Here is a 17,643-nt window from a genome sequence, read left to right as displayed (position 1 = left end):
CAACAAAACACACACGACAAGTTGGATGGAGTCCCATGTCTTGGTTTACAGATCAAAAACCGACCAGCAGGGGAGTATTTACAATATAGGCACTCGAGGGCCTGTGCCTGGGGCGGAAGCATAGGGGGATTCCTATATGGTAAAAAAAACATTCCAGAAAAAAAAGGTTTTAGAATCCATCAAGAATGCCTGGCAAAGCTGGTGTCATGGGCTCACTCCTGCAGAAGTGAAAGTGATGACAGGTCCCCTAGAGTAATACTAAGGGGCAGATTTATCAAGAGTCGAAGTGAATTCGAGGGAATTTTCAAAGTAAAAGAATTCGAAATTCAAACAAAATTTTTTGTATACTTCGACCATCGAATAGGATACTTTGGGGCACATTTACTAAGGGTCGAATATTGAGGGTTAATTAACCCTCGATATTCGAACATCGAAGTAAAATCCTTCGACTTTGAATATCGAAGTCGAAGGATTTACGGCAAATACTTCGATAGATCGATCAAAGGAAAAATCAAACGATTCGAAGGATTTTAATTCATCGATCGAATGATTTTCCTTCGATCAGAAATAGCTTGCAAAATTTATGGGGAAGGTCCCCATAGGCTAACATTGGTGCTTGGTAGGTTTAAAGTGTCGAAGTATGAAGTCAAAGTTTTTTTTAAAGAGACAGTACTTCAACTATCGAATGGTCGAATAGTAGAACGATTTTTAGTTAGAATCTTTGAATCGAAATCGTAGTTGAAGGTCGAAGTAGCCTATTCGATGGTCGAAGTTCCCAAAAAAAACTTTTGAAATTCGAAGTTTTTGTATTCGAATCCTTCACTTGAGCTTAGTAAATGTGCCCCTAGGACTTCAACTTAGAATTCGATTCGAAGTAAAATAGTTCGAATATTCGACCATTCGATAGTCGAAGTACTGTCTCTTTAAAAAAACTTAAATTTCAATATTTCGCCAAATTAAACCTGCCGAAGTGCTATGTTAGCCTATGGGGACCTTCTAGAGCATTTTTCTAGGTTTTTGGAAGTCTAAGTAAAATCATTCGATCGATCGCTGAAATCCTTCGATTCGTTCGATTCAAAGGATTTAATCTAATGATTTTACTTCGACCGCAGGATACCCAAATTCGATAAAAAACTTTGACTTCGATATTCGTTATATATAATATATCATTATATATAATTGGGAAGGAGTGTCCCCAGTTTTAATGAAATGTTTAGGAACTGGCAGGTGAGCCGTTAATTGAGAATTTATTTTGAGAGATGGGGCCAGGTTACTGTCAGTATTTGATGGTATATAACTAGATGTTTATAACACATTTATAACAGAAACATGTCTCATTGTCCCATATAATGAAAGAGTGTCTTGTGAATCCATGTATATTAGGAAAATCACATTAAACTATACCATATAATAGATCAATTACTTTATTTTTCATTTTGGTAGTTGGCTACAGGCAGGGGCAGGTAAGTGAGAGTACTTAATAAAGTAATAAAAACGGGTGGCACACACAATAGCATTCGTGCTAAAAGGTGGGAATTTATTTGAGATCTCCACAACGTTTGGGAATGAGAGTATTGTGCAATACAATGCCCTAAGGGTCAAGAAGAAAATTAACAAAACATAACACTTTCATTTACAAACTGCTGATAGTTTGAAAAAAAAAGCTTTTTTTTCAGATTTTTTTAATAATATTCAGAAGACTACAACAAAGGATTCTGTCAGGGAAAACCCCATGCTTATATAATTACAGATAATTTAAGTAGTGTGCCTTGCTGTCATGCACAAACAATAAAGCAAAGAGCAGCAGGCTCAATGGCAAGTATAAAATCTCAGGTACAAGTCAAAGATAAGCGATATCCTGAGATACCAGGAATGGTTCTATGGAAGGTACAAAATGCTCAGTGTAGCTTGTTGAATATCACGGAGAGTCATATGAATTGTAAAGGGCTAGGGGAGTGCACACAGTAATGCTACATTTCTTATAGTAACTAACACATTTTATTATACATCAAACTAACTGCACTGCAAATCTACAGGTGCAAATTACTGCAATTAAATCATTAAAGGACAAGGAAAGTCATTTATAGTTAGGGTTCCAAAAGTAAGGCACCCCCAAGTGGTTGTATTTACTTACCTGACGCAGCAGGAAGAGGATTGCTCCATTATGCTCGCTGGGCCGGTGCCGGATTGTTAGGTATTTGGGGGAGCCTAACCTTTGGCACCCCCAAATATAAAATGACTTTCCTTCTCCTTCAACTATCATGGCCTAATTCTGTAAATATTAATTATTATTCTTTATTTATATGGTGCTGACTAGTGATGGGCGAATTTGCGCCGTTTAGCTTCGCTGAAAAATTCGAATTCACGAAACAGCGCCGGTGTCCGTTTTTTCCGACGCAGCGCAAAATTTTTTTTGACGCCGGCAAATTTTTTCTGGCGAATTTTCGCGGGCATTTTGCAAATTTATTCGCTGGCGGCGAATCGCGCAAATTCGCCGCAAATTCGTGCCTGGCGAATTAATTCGCCCATCACTAGTGCTGACACAACGCTACACTTTACAGAAAATATTTATTATTCACATTATTCACTGCTCCAGTGGAGCTTGCAATCTAAGGTCTCTACAGTACACATACATACGCTAAGGTCACTTTTACTTTCACTTTAAAAGCAAGGTCACTTTCTTATAAAATGGGATGTAAGAGCTTGGAAGGGGCACTTAAAACTTGGAAGAATGTCATCTAGTTTGCAATGAATGTAGATGCTAACACTGCAGTTGGGTCATTTGGGGGATCTAAATGAAATGACATAAGCTCAAATAGTCAGGTTGTTCTCTTTGATTCGACCATGCTAACCAAGCCATTGATTAGAAAAACACAGATGTATTATCAACTGCACTGTGCTCCTGTGTTTACCTTTCAGGGATTGGTTTGCCGCAGTAAAAGGTTGGGTTGTATAATCAGAAATAACACATTCTCTTTCATAACACAAAGCCTTCAGTCTTGAATGGGAAACACCTGACAGTGTTAAAACGAGGGCTTTTATCCTCATTTTGCTATTACAAAATGAGTAAGCAAATGCAAGTAAGCAAATGGGTTATTAGAAGTTATACGTATAAAACATTAAGCAGAGTATATTTTTACAGAAACTCTGGGGTTTTAATATCACAATACATTTTAGTAATATGGTAAATTATACTTTGCGATACACAATTAGAGAAGAAGCCACAGAATGTATATTTAGTGTAAGCATGCTGCTGCATATAACATCTCCTAACTGTGTCATCATGAGCTTCTGCAATCGCTCTACTAGTCTACTAGTGGTAGATACCCCGCTATTTACTATGTGGAGCTCACACAATATTTATTTCAAACATGTTTTTATTTAATGTAAAGTATAATTAACATGACATAATTTTTATTAGGTGTTCTTGTCTTATTCAAATACTGTATGCAGAACAATGGCTTTCCCTGACTTCTTTAGGAACAGAGGTTCTCAATTATCTGTCCTTCAGGCTAAGAAACCTATTGTAACACACCAAGGGCATGATTGCAATATTGTTATCTCATGATACAGTAGGTTGCTTAATTGATTTCTTCCATGATATGCCCCCTATAAGACTTGCACTTAAATATTGGTGCTTCTCTCTAAATATTTTCTTCCTTATTCAGCGGCCTTTCATTTTGTGAGCCAGATATGTGTCTAGCATCTACCCTAAAATATCCATACCATTTCTTTCAAATGTGCCGCAGATTGCTCCAGGTAAGAGATATTCTGGTAAAGTTGTAATTGAGCAGCACCACTCAATCTTTGTAAGATAAAAATGCTTTTATTGCAGACTTCTGGGCATCACAGCAACGTTTCAGGCCTCAAATGGCCTTTTATCAAGCTTGATCAAAGGCAATTTGAGGCCAGAAACGTTGCTGTGATGCCCAGAAGTCTGCAATAAAGGCATTTTTATCTTATAAGGATTGAGTGGTGCTGTTCAATTACAACTTCTTCAATATTGACCGGTGATAAGTGGCCACTGGGGAACCTGTACCACAACATATGAAGGAAAGGTGTAAGAAGTCGTGCTGACTATTCTATTTACAAGAGATATTCTGGTGCACATGCATGAGAAAATTGAACACTACTGGCTGGTGATTACAGACACTTGAACATCCTAGCATGAAACACTACATTAATCAGCTGTAATTGTGTATTTTATATTTTTGTGTATTTTATATTGTACAGCTCTGCAAGCGAGGAACCTTTGGGTGTCTGACTCCATGCGCTTTCCACTAGGCCAGATTAGCAGCTACCAGACTTGCTCATTATTTATCACATGGTCTTTCTTATCCCTTCTCAACAGTCTTAATGGTTGGTTAGGGGCAGCCAAGCTGGACGTACTTTGCCCTATATGAGCCCTGCTCTCCTCTTTATCTCTGCAATGAACATTGTGTCAGGTATTGCTGGGAGTCGAGCCGGGGACCTTTGGGTTTCTGGCTCGATACCCTAACCATTTGGCCAGGTGAGCAGCCTGTAGGGTTACTCACTGTGTGTAACCTGGCCTCTGCAGTCCCAGCCCAGCTGCCGCCTGATTGGCCTCTCCAGCCCCAGCTCAGCTGCTGCCTATCTTAATCAACCAATCAGGGCTGCCTCTTCCCTATTTAAGGGCAGCTCTCAGACCACTCCTTGCCAGAGCATTGCATGGTTTTCTAGTACTGCGGCATCGCCCCTAACTAGGTTTCTAGCTCTTGCCCCTTCTCCCTTGTTAGTCTGCCTTGTCTTGTCCTGCTTACCTTTCCTATCTTGTACCTTTCTAGCCCCTACCTTGTACTCCTCTCTTGCTATCCAGCTCTCTAGCTATCCTGCTTCCAGTCCCTTCTTGCTATCCTGCTCCAGTCTCCCTCTCTTGCTATCCTGCTCCAGTCTCCCTCTCTTGCTATCCTGCTCCAGTCTCCCTCTCTTGCTATCCTGCTCCAGTCTCCCTCTCTTGCTATCCTGCTCCAGTCTCCCTCTCTTGCTATCCTGCTCCAGTCTCCCTCTCTTGCTATCCTGCTCCAGTCTCCCTCTCTTGCTATCCTGCTCCAGTCTCCCTCTCTTGCTATCCTGCTCCAGTCTCCCTCTCTTGCTATCCTGCTCCAGTCTCCCTCTCTTGCTATCCTGCTCCAGTCTCCCTCTCTTGCTATCCCCCAGTCTCCCTCTCTTGCTATCCTGCTCCAGTCTCCCTCTCTTGCTATCCTGCTCCAGTCTCCCTCTCTTGCTATCCTGCTCCAGTCTCCCTCTCTTGCTATCCTGCTCCAGTCTCCCTCTCTTGCTATCCTGCTCCAGTCTCCCTCTCTTGCTATCCTGCTCCAGTCTCCCTCTCTTGCTCCAGTCCTCTCTTGCTATCTTGCTCCAGTCCTCTCTTGCTATCTTGCTCCAGTCCTGTCTTGCTATCCGCTCCTGTCTCCCTCTGCACTCTATCCCCCAGTTTGATCTACGCCCGCACCGTCCTGTCCCATCCAAGCCGTTCCACTCCTGCCACGTCCAGTCCTTTCCTGTTGAGTCGTCGCCCTCTTCTTCCTGTCTTGTCCAGTCCTGATCGTCGTCCTATCCGTCCTGTTCCAGTCTGACTCTTCGCCCTCATCTACCTGTTCCTGCTTCCCTTCTAGTTTCCCCTTGGCACATACAGCCCCTGCCTCAAGGACTCGCCCTTTCCCTTCAGACTCTACAGCGCCCCCTACCTAATCTTTGACAGAATGCTCTGGCCAAAAGAGTCTGCAAGGGCTGTTCCTGTGCCTTCTGACCGGATTCCCAAAAAGACTGAATATTCTATTTTGACCCGCAGATACTGTGATGGCTCCCCAAGTAAAATTCCTATCTTTCTAGAGGAAGTCCTGCTCCTTTCAGAGAAAAAACACTTTCTAAGTGCTCCTCCAGTCGAGCAAGTTTCGGAAATCATTTTCTTCCTGCTAGAAGGTGAAGCTCGTTACTGGGCCGAGAACTTACTGTGCAGTAAATCCCCTATAATCTACGATACTGCTCCGTTTCTGTTGGCATTCCTAGATAAATTTGCCTCAGTTCCAGGGCCGGCTATCCCTCCGCAGTCTGCTCCAGTTCCAGGGCTGGCTATCCCTCCGCAGTCTGCTCCAGTTCCAGGGCCGGCTATCCCTCCGCAGTCTGCTCCAGTTCCAGGGCCGGCTATCCCTCCGCAGTCTGCTCCAGTTCTAGGGCCGGCTATCCCTCCGCAGTCTGCTCCAGTTCTAGGGCCGGCTATCCCTCCGCAGTCTGCTCCAGTTCTAGGGCCGGCTATCCCTCCGCAGTCTGCTCCAGTTCCAGGGCCGGCTATCCCTCTGCAGTCTGCTTCGGTTCCCGGGCCTGCCACCCCTCAGCAACTGCTTCCCCTGCAGCCTCGGCTGCCCACAGCTCCAGAGGGGCCTACCCAGCAGCATCGGCTGCCCACAGCTCCAGAGGGGCCTACCCAGCAGCATCGGCTGGCCACAGCCCAGAGGGGCCTACCAGCAGCATCGGCTGGCCACAGCTCCAGAGGGGCCTACCCAGCAGCATCGGCTGGCCACAGCTCCAGAGGGGCCTACCCAGCAGCATCGGCTGGCCACAGCTCCAGAGGGGCCTACCCAGCAGCATCGGCTGGCCACAGCTCCAGAGGGGCCTACCCAGCAGCATCGGCTGGCCACAGCTCCAGAGGGGCCTACCCAGCAGCATCGGCTGGCCACAGCCTCCAGAGGGGCCTACCAGCAGCATCGGCTGGCCACAGCTCCAGAGGGGCCTACCCAGCAGCATCGGCTGGCCACAGCTCCAGAGGGGCCTACCCAGCAGCATCGGCTGGCCACAGCTCCAGAGGGGCCTACCCAGCAGCATCGGCTGGCCACAGCTCCAGAGGGGCCTACCCAGCAGCATCGGCTGGCCACAGCTCCAGAGGGCCTACCCAGCAGCATCGGCTGGCCACAGCTCCAGAGGGGCCTACCCAGCAGCATCGGCTGGCCACAGCTCCAGAGGGGCCTACCCAGCAGCATCGGCTGGCCACAGCTCCAGAGGGGCCTACCCAGCAGCATCGGCTGGCCACAGCTCCAGAGGGGCCTACCCAGCAGCATCGGCTGGCCACAGCTCCAGAGGGCCTACCCAGCAGCATCGGCTGGCCACAGCTCCAGAGGGGCCTACCCAGCAGCATCGGCTGGCCACAGCTCCAGAGGGGCCTACCCAGCAGCATCGGCTGGCCACAGCTCCAGAGGGGCCTACCCAGCAGCATCGGCTGGCCACAGCTCCAGAGGGGCCTACCCAGCAGCATCGGCTGGCCACAGCTCCAGAGGGGCCTACCCAGCAGCATCGGCTGGCCACAGCTCCAGAGGGGCCTACCCAGCAGCATCGGCTGGCCACAGCTCCAGAGGGGCCTACCCAGCAGCATCGGCTGGCCACAGCTCCAGAGGGGCCTACCCAGCAGCATCGGCTGGCCACAGCTCCAGAGGGGCCTACCCAGCAGCATCGGCTGGCCACAGCTCCAGAGGGGCCTACCCAGCAGCATCGGCTGCCTACAGTTCCAGTGGGGCCTTCCCTGCAACCGCCATTGCCTTCAGCTCTAGAGCCGGTTCCCCAGCAGCCTCCGCTGCCCATGGCTTCAGCTAGGCTTCCCCGGCGACTGGCTCCCCACTGGCTGCCTCCTGCACTTGTGCCGGCTCAACAGCAGCTGCCTCCTGTACCCATGCCTTGTCCTGTGCCCCCAGAAGTGGGGCTTCTGCCTGATCCTGTGCCCCCAGAAGTGGGGCTTCTGCCTGATCCTGTGCCCCCAGAAGTGGGGCTTCTGCCTGATCCTGTGCCCCCAGAAGTGGGGCTTCTGCCTGATCCTGTGCCCCCAGAAGTGGGGCTTCTGCCTGATCCTGTGCCCCCAGAAGTGGGGCTTCTGCCTGATCCTGTGCCCCCAGAAGTGGGGCTTCTGCCTGATCCTGTGCCCCCAGAAGTGGGGCTTCTGTCTGATCCTGTGCCCCCAGAAGTGGGGCTTCTGCCTGATCCTGTGCCCCAGAAGTGGGGCTTCTGCCTGATCCTGTGCCCCCAGAAGTGGGGCTTCTGCCTGTTCCTGTGCTCCCAGAAGTGGGGCTTCTGCCTGTTCCTGTGCTCCCAGAAGTGGGGCTTCTGCCTGATCCTGTGCTCCCAGAAGTGGGGCTTCTGCCTGATCCTGTGCCCCGAGATGGGGGGCTTCTGCCTTGTCCTGTGCCCTCAGAGGTGGGGCTTCTGCAGTGTCTTAACACAGTGACTGTACCAACCCTTAAAATAACATTCAAAACCCAGGCACTCATGTGGTGGGCACCCGCCAGGGTGGCTCTTCTGAGTCCCAGAGCACCCGCCAGGGTGGCTCAACCGAGTATCAGAGCACCCGCCAGGGTGGCTCTACCGAGTATCAGAGCACCCGCCAGGGTGGCTCTTCCGAGTCCCAGAGCACCCACCAGGGTGGCTCTACCAAGTATCAGAGCACCCGTGAGGGTGGCTCCTCCAGGTCCCAGAGCACCCGCCAGGGTGGCTCTACCTAGTATCAGAGCACCCGTGAGGGTGGTTCTACCAAGTATCAGAGCACCCGCGAGGGTGGCTCTTCCAGGTCCCAGAGCACCCGCCAGGGTGGCTCTTCCGAGTCCCAGGGCACCCGCCAGGGTGGCTCTTCCGAGTCCCAGGGCACCCGCCAGGGTGGCTCTTCCGAGTCCCAGGGCACCCGCCAGGGTGGCTCTGCCGAGCATCAGGGCACCCGCCAGGGTGGCTCTGCCAAGTTCCAGGGTGGCTAATACAATAGCATTACCTTCTAGTTGGGCACCCATGTGGTTAGTTCTGCCCATAGCATTGCCAGTTCCCCAGGTGCACGAAAATGTTGGTCACTGTGGCGCCTGGGAGTCGCCTTGTGAGGGGGGGGATACTGTCAGGTATTGCTGGGAGTCGAGCCGGGGACCTTTGGGTTTCTGGCTCGATACCCTAACCATTTGGCCAGGTGAGCAGCCTGTAGGGTTACTCACTGTGTGTAACCTGGCCTCTGCAGTCCCAGCCCAGCTGCCGCCTGATTGGCCTCTCCAGCCCCAGCTCAGCTGCTGCCTATCTTAATCAACCAATCAGGGCTGCCTCTTCCCTATTTAAGGGCAGCTCTCAGACCACTCCTTGCCAGAGCATTGCATGGTTTTCTAGTACTGCGGCATCGCCCCTAACTAGGTTTCTAGCTCTTGCCCCTTCTCCCTTGTTAGTCTGCCTTGTCTTGTCCTGCTTACCTTTCCTATCTTGTACCTTTCTAGCCCCTACCTTGTACTCCTCTCTTGCTATCCAGCTTCCAGCTCTCTAGCTATCCTGCTTCCAGTCCCTTCTTGCTATCCTGCTCCAGTCTCCCTCTCTTGCTATCCTGCTCCAGTCTCCCTCTCTTGCTATCCTGCTCCAGTCTCCCTCTCTTGCTATCCTGCTCCAGTCTCCCTCTCTTGCTATCCTGCTCCAGTCTCCCTCTCTTGCTATCCTGCTCCAGTCTCCCTCTCTTGCTATCCTGCTCCAGTCTCCCTCTCTTGCTCCAGTCCTCTCTTGCTATCTTGCTCCAGTCCTCTCTTGCTATCTTGCTCCAGTCCTGTCTTGCTATCCGCTCCTGTCTCCCTCTGCACTCTATCCCCCAGTTTGATCTACGCCCGCACCGTCCTGTCCCATCCAAGCCGTTCCACTCCTGCCACGTCCAGTCCTTTCCTGTTGAGTCGTCGCCCTCTTCTTCCTGTCTTGTCCAGTCCTGATCGTCGTCCTATCCGTCCTGTTCCAGTCTGACTCTTCGCCCTCATCTACCTGTTCCTGCTTCCCTTCTAGTTTCCCCTTGGCACATACAGCCCCTGCCTCAAGGACTCGCCCTTTCCCTTCAGACTCTACAGCGCCCCCTACCTAATCTTTGACACATTGGTCTCTTTTGCCTTAGCATGTGACACATCCCTGGCTCTTGTTTCCTTGCTCTGGCTCATGTCTGCTCCTTGTCTTATTCCAGTCCTGTTCCTGTTCCCTGCTCTAGTCCTAATCTAGTACTGCCTCTGCTCCTAGTCCTGTTTCAGTCCTGTCTCTCTGCCAGCACTGTCCCGCTGCTATCAGTTCTCTATGGTTGCTCCTCACATTTCTGTATAAATGGGGAAACAGTTAATGGCACTGGCCAAGCCACATGCAGTGAGTGATACAATGTAAATAAGAGGCCAATACCTTTTGATGCAGTGAACTGGGGTGATCCCAAATTTATTCCATGGTGCTATCAGACACTTTATCTTCTCCAAATTACAAATGCACACCCTGGCCCTCCTGGAACTCAAATCCCTGGTGCCCAGCGAAATAGGGGATCGGCCAACCCCTCAACAGTCCAAACAAAAAGAAATTCACTGGCACTCAGGTAATGCTAGCAGGGTGAAACCCTGCTAGTATTACCTGAGTGCCAGTGAATTTCTTTTCGCTATCAGACACTTTAACCACAATCAACTTTTGGGGCCACATGGCCCTTCCTCATTGATAGTGATACTGGTTCTTCACCTGCTCCGTCCTGCACCTGCCAGACCCTGACTCTTCCCCCGCACCATCCTTATCCTGTTCCTAAGCTTCAGTCATCCCTGTTCTGTACCTGTGGGCACAATTTAGTCCTCGTCTGAAGGGCTCACACTCATCTCTCCTTAGTATCCTTTCACATATTGGACTTAGCAGAATTAATGTTTGGACAGTCGACTCTAAGCACTCAGCATCCCCATGGCACAAAACAAACTCATCATTAATGTGTAGCCACCAAAATAAACAATGCTTGAAAAATGATACATTAGGATACACAAATAAATGTTCTAATTCTAACCAGAAGCATGAATTATACAATTCAGTGCAAAATTGCAAAGAATTCAACAAATACGTAGCCAGAAACAATAATGTCATAAGATAACTGGCATGCTGTAAATCATATCTAAAAGAGGCTGAGTGAGTAGAGTTTAAACCCCCCAACATGGCAAACCCTATTTTTGTGTTTTTTAACAAAGCACTGCTTCAATAAAGGAAGAGAGTACCTAAAAACATTTAGGGTTATATACGATTTTATACACATTGACCATTCCATAAGAGAGAGAGAGAGATCACACTGAGAATCAACATATCAGATATCAGATAACCTCTATTATTTGCTGTTATGGATATAAGTTCTTCCGAATTTGAAAACATATCGATAAATACTGTATGTATTCTGTGCCAGATGAGAAACTCTCACTGTTGAGTGTTGTTGAGAATATGGTTACTAAAAACTGCTATAAATATATTTAATAAAAATGCTAAGTGCTGAAGAGCTAATATACAGCATTTTGTTTTGGTATTATTTACAACGGCAGTCTGCTAAACTGTTTAAGATTCTGCATTTATTAAATGATGCATTTACTATTTGCCATGTCTTCACGAATGTTTATGATTTCACAGAAAACTGTTTAACAACTCGTCCAATATTAAGCACGATGTATAAATCTTCTTATTATTTGACACTGCAGGTTATAAAGCCTTGAAATATTTTGGGGCCTATTTGTAATGTTCTGTAAAATGATTTACACGGGCAGACCGGTGTAAAAAGTAGTATAAAATGAATGGTGGGTATAATGTATACAGAGCGATTGTACGTTGTCCACTGGGATCAATAAAATCAGCCATTACAAAGAACTAATAGCGGTATTTATAGATGTGTGTTTAAACCACCTAATCATTGTAATTTAGGCAGAGTCTGACTGGGGTGTCTGGGAACTGCCAGGGCTGCAACTTAAGAGGCCCCCACCCCTGTCCTTAGTCCTCCCATGCTGATCCCTATGCCACTAACCCCTATGGTTTCCACCCTTTTTGCCCCACTAATACTGACCTTTGGGTCGGGAGACAGGCTGTGACAACACAATTCGACCCTGAATTTAGGCCATTATTTTAAACCACCATGACATGGCATCATTTATAGATGTCAAGGGCAAATATTCCTTAAATCAATACACAGCTTGATAAATGCATCAGTGTTATAGTATTATAAATAGGCCTCCATATGGCAAGCTGAATGACAATATGAATCATAATATCATGATTTGTGCTTTTCTGTTTTTCCTCGAGCACTTCTTACCACAAGCTCTGTCATGCCATAGAAGATGGGTAGGCAAGTAATCATGTTAATTTGCATATTCATAAGTGAAACAATGCTTTGGTCATTCATACTGTTATTATACAGAAATAGTATGAGATGGATGCTAGATCTCTTAAACACCAACATATGCACAATGCTCACTAAGAACAAGATGAAACTGGCTGGAGTCCTATAACACATGAATATCAAAGCTTTCCAGCATGGCATGGTTTAGTAATTAATAATGAGAAGTCATTATTAAGAATAGAACAAGAATGGAAAAACCTTCCCAAATCCAGCTGAAGTGGGGGACTATCCAGTACTGTATCCCTATGGTGCTCTACTGCACTTGATTAGAGGTATAATGTTGTGTGATCTCCTTGGGAAAATTGTGACTTCTCAATATTGTTTGGAAGGTATGAATTATCTGTCTGTGGCATTTGTTGCTGAAATAGGAAATATTTCTACTGTATTTTTTTTTGCTTGTACAGTATATTTTCTGCTATTTTACTGTTTCTTTATTCAATACTGATCAAAGTCCTGCTAATGCTGGGCATATAACCAAACTATAACCAGTGGAAAACCAGCCTCCAAGCCTTACTTCCAAGCTCTAGAAGAAGGAGAAAATCCCAAGAGAAAGCTTAAAGACAGATGTGCAATCAAGGGTCAAAGAGAAAACCAAACTGTAGAAAGAGCTAGAAAGAGTACAGTATATTCAGAGATGAAAGGGCGTGTGTTGGTCATCAGACAAAGGGATCCATTTATTAATATTCACATTTTAGTTGTTTTAGAGGTTTTTGAAACCACAAATAAACTCATTTTCTTTAAATCATGAATGCCATGTTATCCAAAATGCTCAGGATCTGGGGTTTTCCAGATAACAGATATTTCTGTCATTTGGATCTTCATACCTTAAGTCTACTAGAAAATCATGTAAACATTGAATAACCCCAATAGGCTGGTTTTGCTTCCAATAAGGATTAATTATATCTTAGTTGGGATCAACTACTAGGTTCTGTTTTATTATTACAGAGAAAAAGGGAATCATTTTTGAAAATTTTGATTATTTCATTATAATGGAGTCCATGGGAGACGGACATTCCGTAATTTGAAGCTTTCTGGATAACAGGTTTCCTGATAATGGATCCCATACCTGTACCACTAAAACCTCTAAAGATTCAAGTTTTTCAGACAATTACTAGAAGGAAAAAAAAAACAGAAAATCTTTAAAAGCCCAAATGGCTTAAAAAACAGTCAAATAGGATCAGCACAACTCCCATAGACTTCTATAGACCACAAGCACCCATTATCATTCAACTGATTTATTTAGCTTTGGGGTACTGGGTATTTCTTAATATGTAGAACAGTTTTATCCAGTGTGTCTGGGTTCTACAGACCTCTCTGGGCTTTGGAGGCTGATTGATATTCCCAGAAAATCCCAGAGATACACATATGTCAACTCAAAATGAATATAACACAGGACACACAAGGTAGAGATCATGGTAAACAAAAGCAAACAAAGCAAGGCAGAATTCTGTGAAGGTCACACACTTTCAATGAAGAAAGCAGCAAAAACCATATAGGCAAAGACCATGCCAAAGGAAAACAAGAAAATAGGGTACAACAGGCCACTATGGAACCAGGCAACATCAGATATGCTAAATTGAATGATGCCATTTATTAATATATTAATCTTACCATGAACTGTAGAAATTAGTTAAATCCTACAATTTGCACCAGGAATCTGGCACTAAGCACTGAAAAACTATATATGGGCCTAGCCTCATCTAATTGGCCAATAATCAGTAGCAGATTTGAGTAGTCATTTGTAGCATTTACTGCTACAAACATTTGATTGGTTGCTTTGTTTGATAGCAAACATTTGATTGGTAGATGAGAAAACTTTTTTTATTGTTACCGTTTCAAGGTGAAATTCATGGTTTTGGCAGTGGTGAAAACTGAAAATGGCTCTGAACCCATGCTAGAATGTTTCCACGCCGCCTGTTTCACCAGAAAAAAACAAAACCAACTCAGTGTATTACTCCGTAAGGAAATGCAATTGTCAATGTTAATCACCCCTTGCCTTCCAAATCAACCAATGGGATGACAGCTTGAGTGACTGGAAGAAAAGATTTATAGATGGTACAACATTGATGGAGAATTCAACACCATGTTTGGAATAAATCAGCAAGCAACATGGGAACCTTTTTCCTATGCAGAACAGTTGTAGCTTAGTGGAAAAGAACTTCTCCTACAACCTTAGGCAATGTATATGCTATTTCAGAGCTAAAATGTCGCCTTCTCATTGGCTCCAATGCATTTGGCAAAATGTTGTAGTTTTGTGAATTTGTATGTCAAAACAAAACACTCCAAGTTCACTAATCACTAGTTATTAGATGTGAGTAAACTTAGGGGCCAATTCACTAACTTCGAGTGAAGGATTCGAAGTAAAAAAACTTCGAATTTCGAAGTGTTTTTTGGGCTACTTCGACCATTGAATGGGCTACTTCGACCTTCGACTACGACTTCGAATCGAAGGATTCAAACTAAAAATCGTTCGACTATTTGACCATTCGATAGTCGAAGTACTGTCTCTTTAAGAAAAAACTTCGACCCCCTAGGTCGCCATCTAAAACCTACCGAACTCAATGTTAGCCTATGGGGAAGGTCGAATATCGAGCGTTTATTAACCTCGATATTCGACCCTTGGTGAATCGGCCCCTTAATGAATGAATACTTAACCAACAGATAGTTTATATCATACACATCATTAAATATATACATATAAATATATATTCATCAGTAAGTATTGGCCTTTTACATCTCTTACCTTGAGTGACCCTTTTGTCATGGTCTCTGTGCTCCCTCATAATCCTATTAATGTCTCTTTTTATGATAAATAGTGATGGGCGAATTTGTTCCATTTCGCTTCAGGCAAAATTCGGGAATTTCCTGTGAAATGGCAAAAAACTCACGAAACTCAAATTTTGACACCCGCGTCAATTTTGACAGCGACGTTAAAGTCAACGGGCATCCGAATAATATTGATGAGTGTCGGTTTTGACGTGAGTGACTTTTCCGGAGCGTGTCCAAATTTTTTTCTATTATTCGCCGGTGGCAAAACACCGAAACTCACCGCAAAGTCGCGCCTGGCGGATTTCTTCGTCCATCACTAGTGGTAAATCTTGGTATATTTTGTTTTTTCTTACTCCTTTCAATAATCACGTTGCATCTGTTCTTCTGAGAAGTCTGAAGGTGACAATGATGATAATTACTCATTCATAATGTATTCCTCATGGGCAAGACATCTCTGGTTAAGCAGTGGTACCATAACCTTTAAACAGAACAAGTATATTCAATGCAGTAAAACGGTAGTGTTTATTTTGATGCGCTCTTGTTTTGGCCCTCATTACCATGGATACACGCTGTGCAGCCATACATTTCTGCGTTTCGCTCTTAAAATGATTGTACAAAGCCTGCCCTGTCTGCTATTAAACATCCTATTCCTACTTTTTTCAGAATGTGAGAAAAAAAAAAGTGTTTTGAACAAAGCTGCAATGTATGACTCAGTGTCAGCTTAAAACCATTTCATCTGCAAAGCCTTCGTCTGAGTCATCAGTAAAGTTCATTCCTTATGAATATCTAATTTGTTTTTAATGTTGATACTTATGTGCCAGATGCATCACTGACACTCGTCCCAATTCCTTTGGTTGAATTTGTGCGTATGCAGAGTGAACCGCAGCCTAAAAAATGCTAAGAGAAAGAAATTCAGGTATAGGTCGCTATTGACTATATATGTGTATTTACCTATACACAGAATTTCCCCCTTTGTGGCCGTACTTTTTAAACACTTTCCCATCTCTTTTTCTCTCCCCCCGGCCCGTACTAAGGATGTTATTGGAAACTCATTGTAAAGAGTGACAAGAAATAATGGTATGTTAGTTCAATAACAATGACCTTTTGCTATTGCCTGTTCTAATAGATTTTAGAGAAAGCCTGCAGAAATGAGTGTACAGGATGTAACAATTGTTGATTCAATTATTGCCTTCAATCAGACTCACACCTCTTAGTGCTTCTCTGTAAAGTTTGCAGCGTTTTAAACTCTTTCCCATTTAATGATTGTTACAGAATCTTTTGTTTTCTTTAACCTCAGACAGCTTTCTAACCATCTCTGTTTTGCCATTTCATCCTTAGCTTATCATTTTTAAGGACCTATCAAAGTCACTTCCTTGCTTTTCTAACATGATAATTTAATTTTGCTTTTTACAGTGTCTCTATAATCAGACATTCCAGTATATTATTGTGAGGATTATGATAACAGGCTGTATGACAATATAAGCAGCTCGGTACAGGTACGGGACCTGTTATCCAGAATGCTTAGGACCTGGGGTTTTCCATAATTTGGATCCTTCATACCTTAAATCTACTAGATAATCATGTAAATATTAAATAAACCCAATAGGCTGGTTTTGCTTTGAGTAAGGATTAATTATATCTTAGTTTGGATCAAGTACAAGGTACTGTTTTATTACAGAGAAAAAGGAAATAATTTTCAAAGGTATGGGACCTGTCATCCGAATACTGAGGACCTGGGGTTTTCTGGATAACAGATCTTTCAATAATTTGGATCTTCATACCTTAAATCATGTAAAAACTAAATAAAGCCAATAGGCTGGGTTTGCTTCAAGTAAGAATTAATTATATCTTAGTTTGAATCAAGTACACGGGACTGTTTCATTATTACAGAGAAAAAGGAAATCTTTTTTAAAGGTATGGGACCTGTCATCCGAATACTCACAGTTCTTTTCATAGTTTGGATCTTCATACCTTAAATCTACTAGAAAATCATGTAAATATTAAATAAACCCAATAGACTGGTTTTGCTTCTAATAAGGATAAAGTAAGGATCAAGTACCAGGTACTGTTTTCTTATTACAGAGACAGGAAAGCATTTTTAAAATTTGGATTATTTGGATAAATGCAGTCTATGGGAGACGGTCTTTTTAGTTTTGTTTCATCAATATTAAAATCAAGAGCAAGTGATAAATCATACAAAGTGCAAGAATAAAGTGGTGCATCAAGACAATAATGCATTAATGGATCGCAATTTGATGGGTGCAGCTCTGACTCCATATTAGTGCCTAGTTCTGTAAATATACCTAAATTACAGATCAATTTTGTATGAAATTCCAGAAGTACATTTTCTTATATGGAGGCTTTCAACTGTCTTTCTGAACTTGTGTAATGGAGCTGGATGGAACTGAAGAGCGTCACAAAACATTGTGACTCATAGACTAATTTCCATTGTTCCAAAGGTATGGCAACTGTTATGCAGAATGCTTGGGACCTGGGCTTCTCTGTAAAAGGGATCTATCATTAATTTGGATCTCCATGCCATAGGATTGTTCACCTTAAAACACTTTTTTCAGTTCAGTTGGTTCCAGATAGTTCACCACAAATAAAGACTTATTCCAATTACTTTCTATTTTCTATGTGTGACTGTTTTTCTAATATTGAAGTGTAAAGTTTCATTTTTCACCTTCTAAAGATGCTCTGGGAAGGCGGTC

Source organism: Xenopus laevis, chromosome 5L, assembly GCF_017654675.1.
Source record: "Xenopus laevis strain J_2021 chromosome 5L, Xenopus_laevis_v10.1, whole genome shotgun sequence".
Lineage (NCBI taxonomy): Eukaryota > Metazoa > Chordata > Amphibia > Anura > Pipidae > Xenopus > Xenopus laevis.
The sequence above is the reverse complement of the archived record's forward strand: the minus strand, read 5'-3'. Positions refer to the sequence as shown.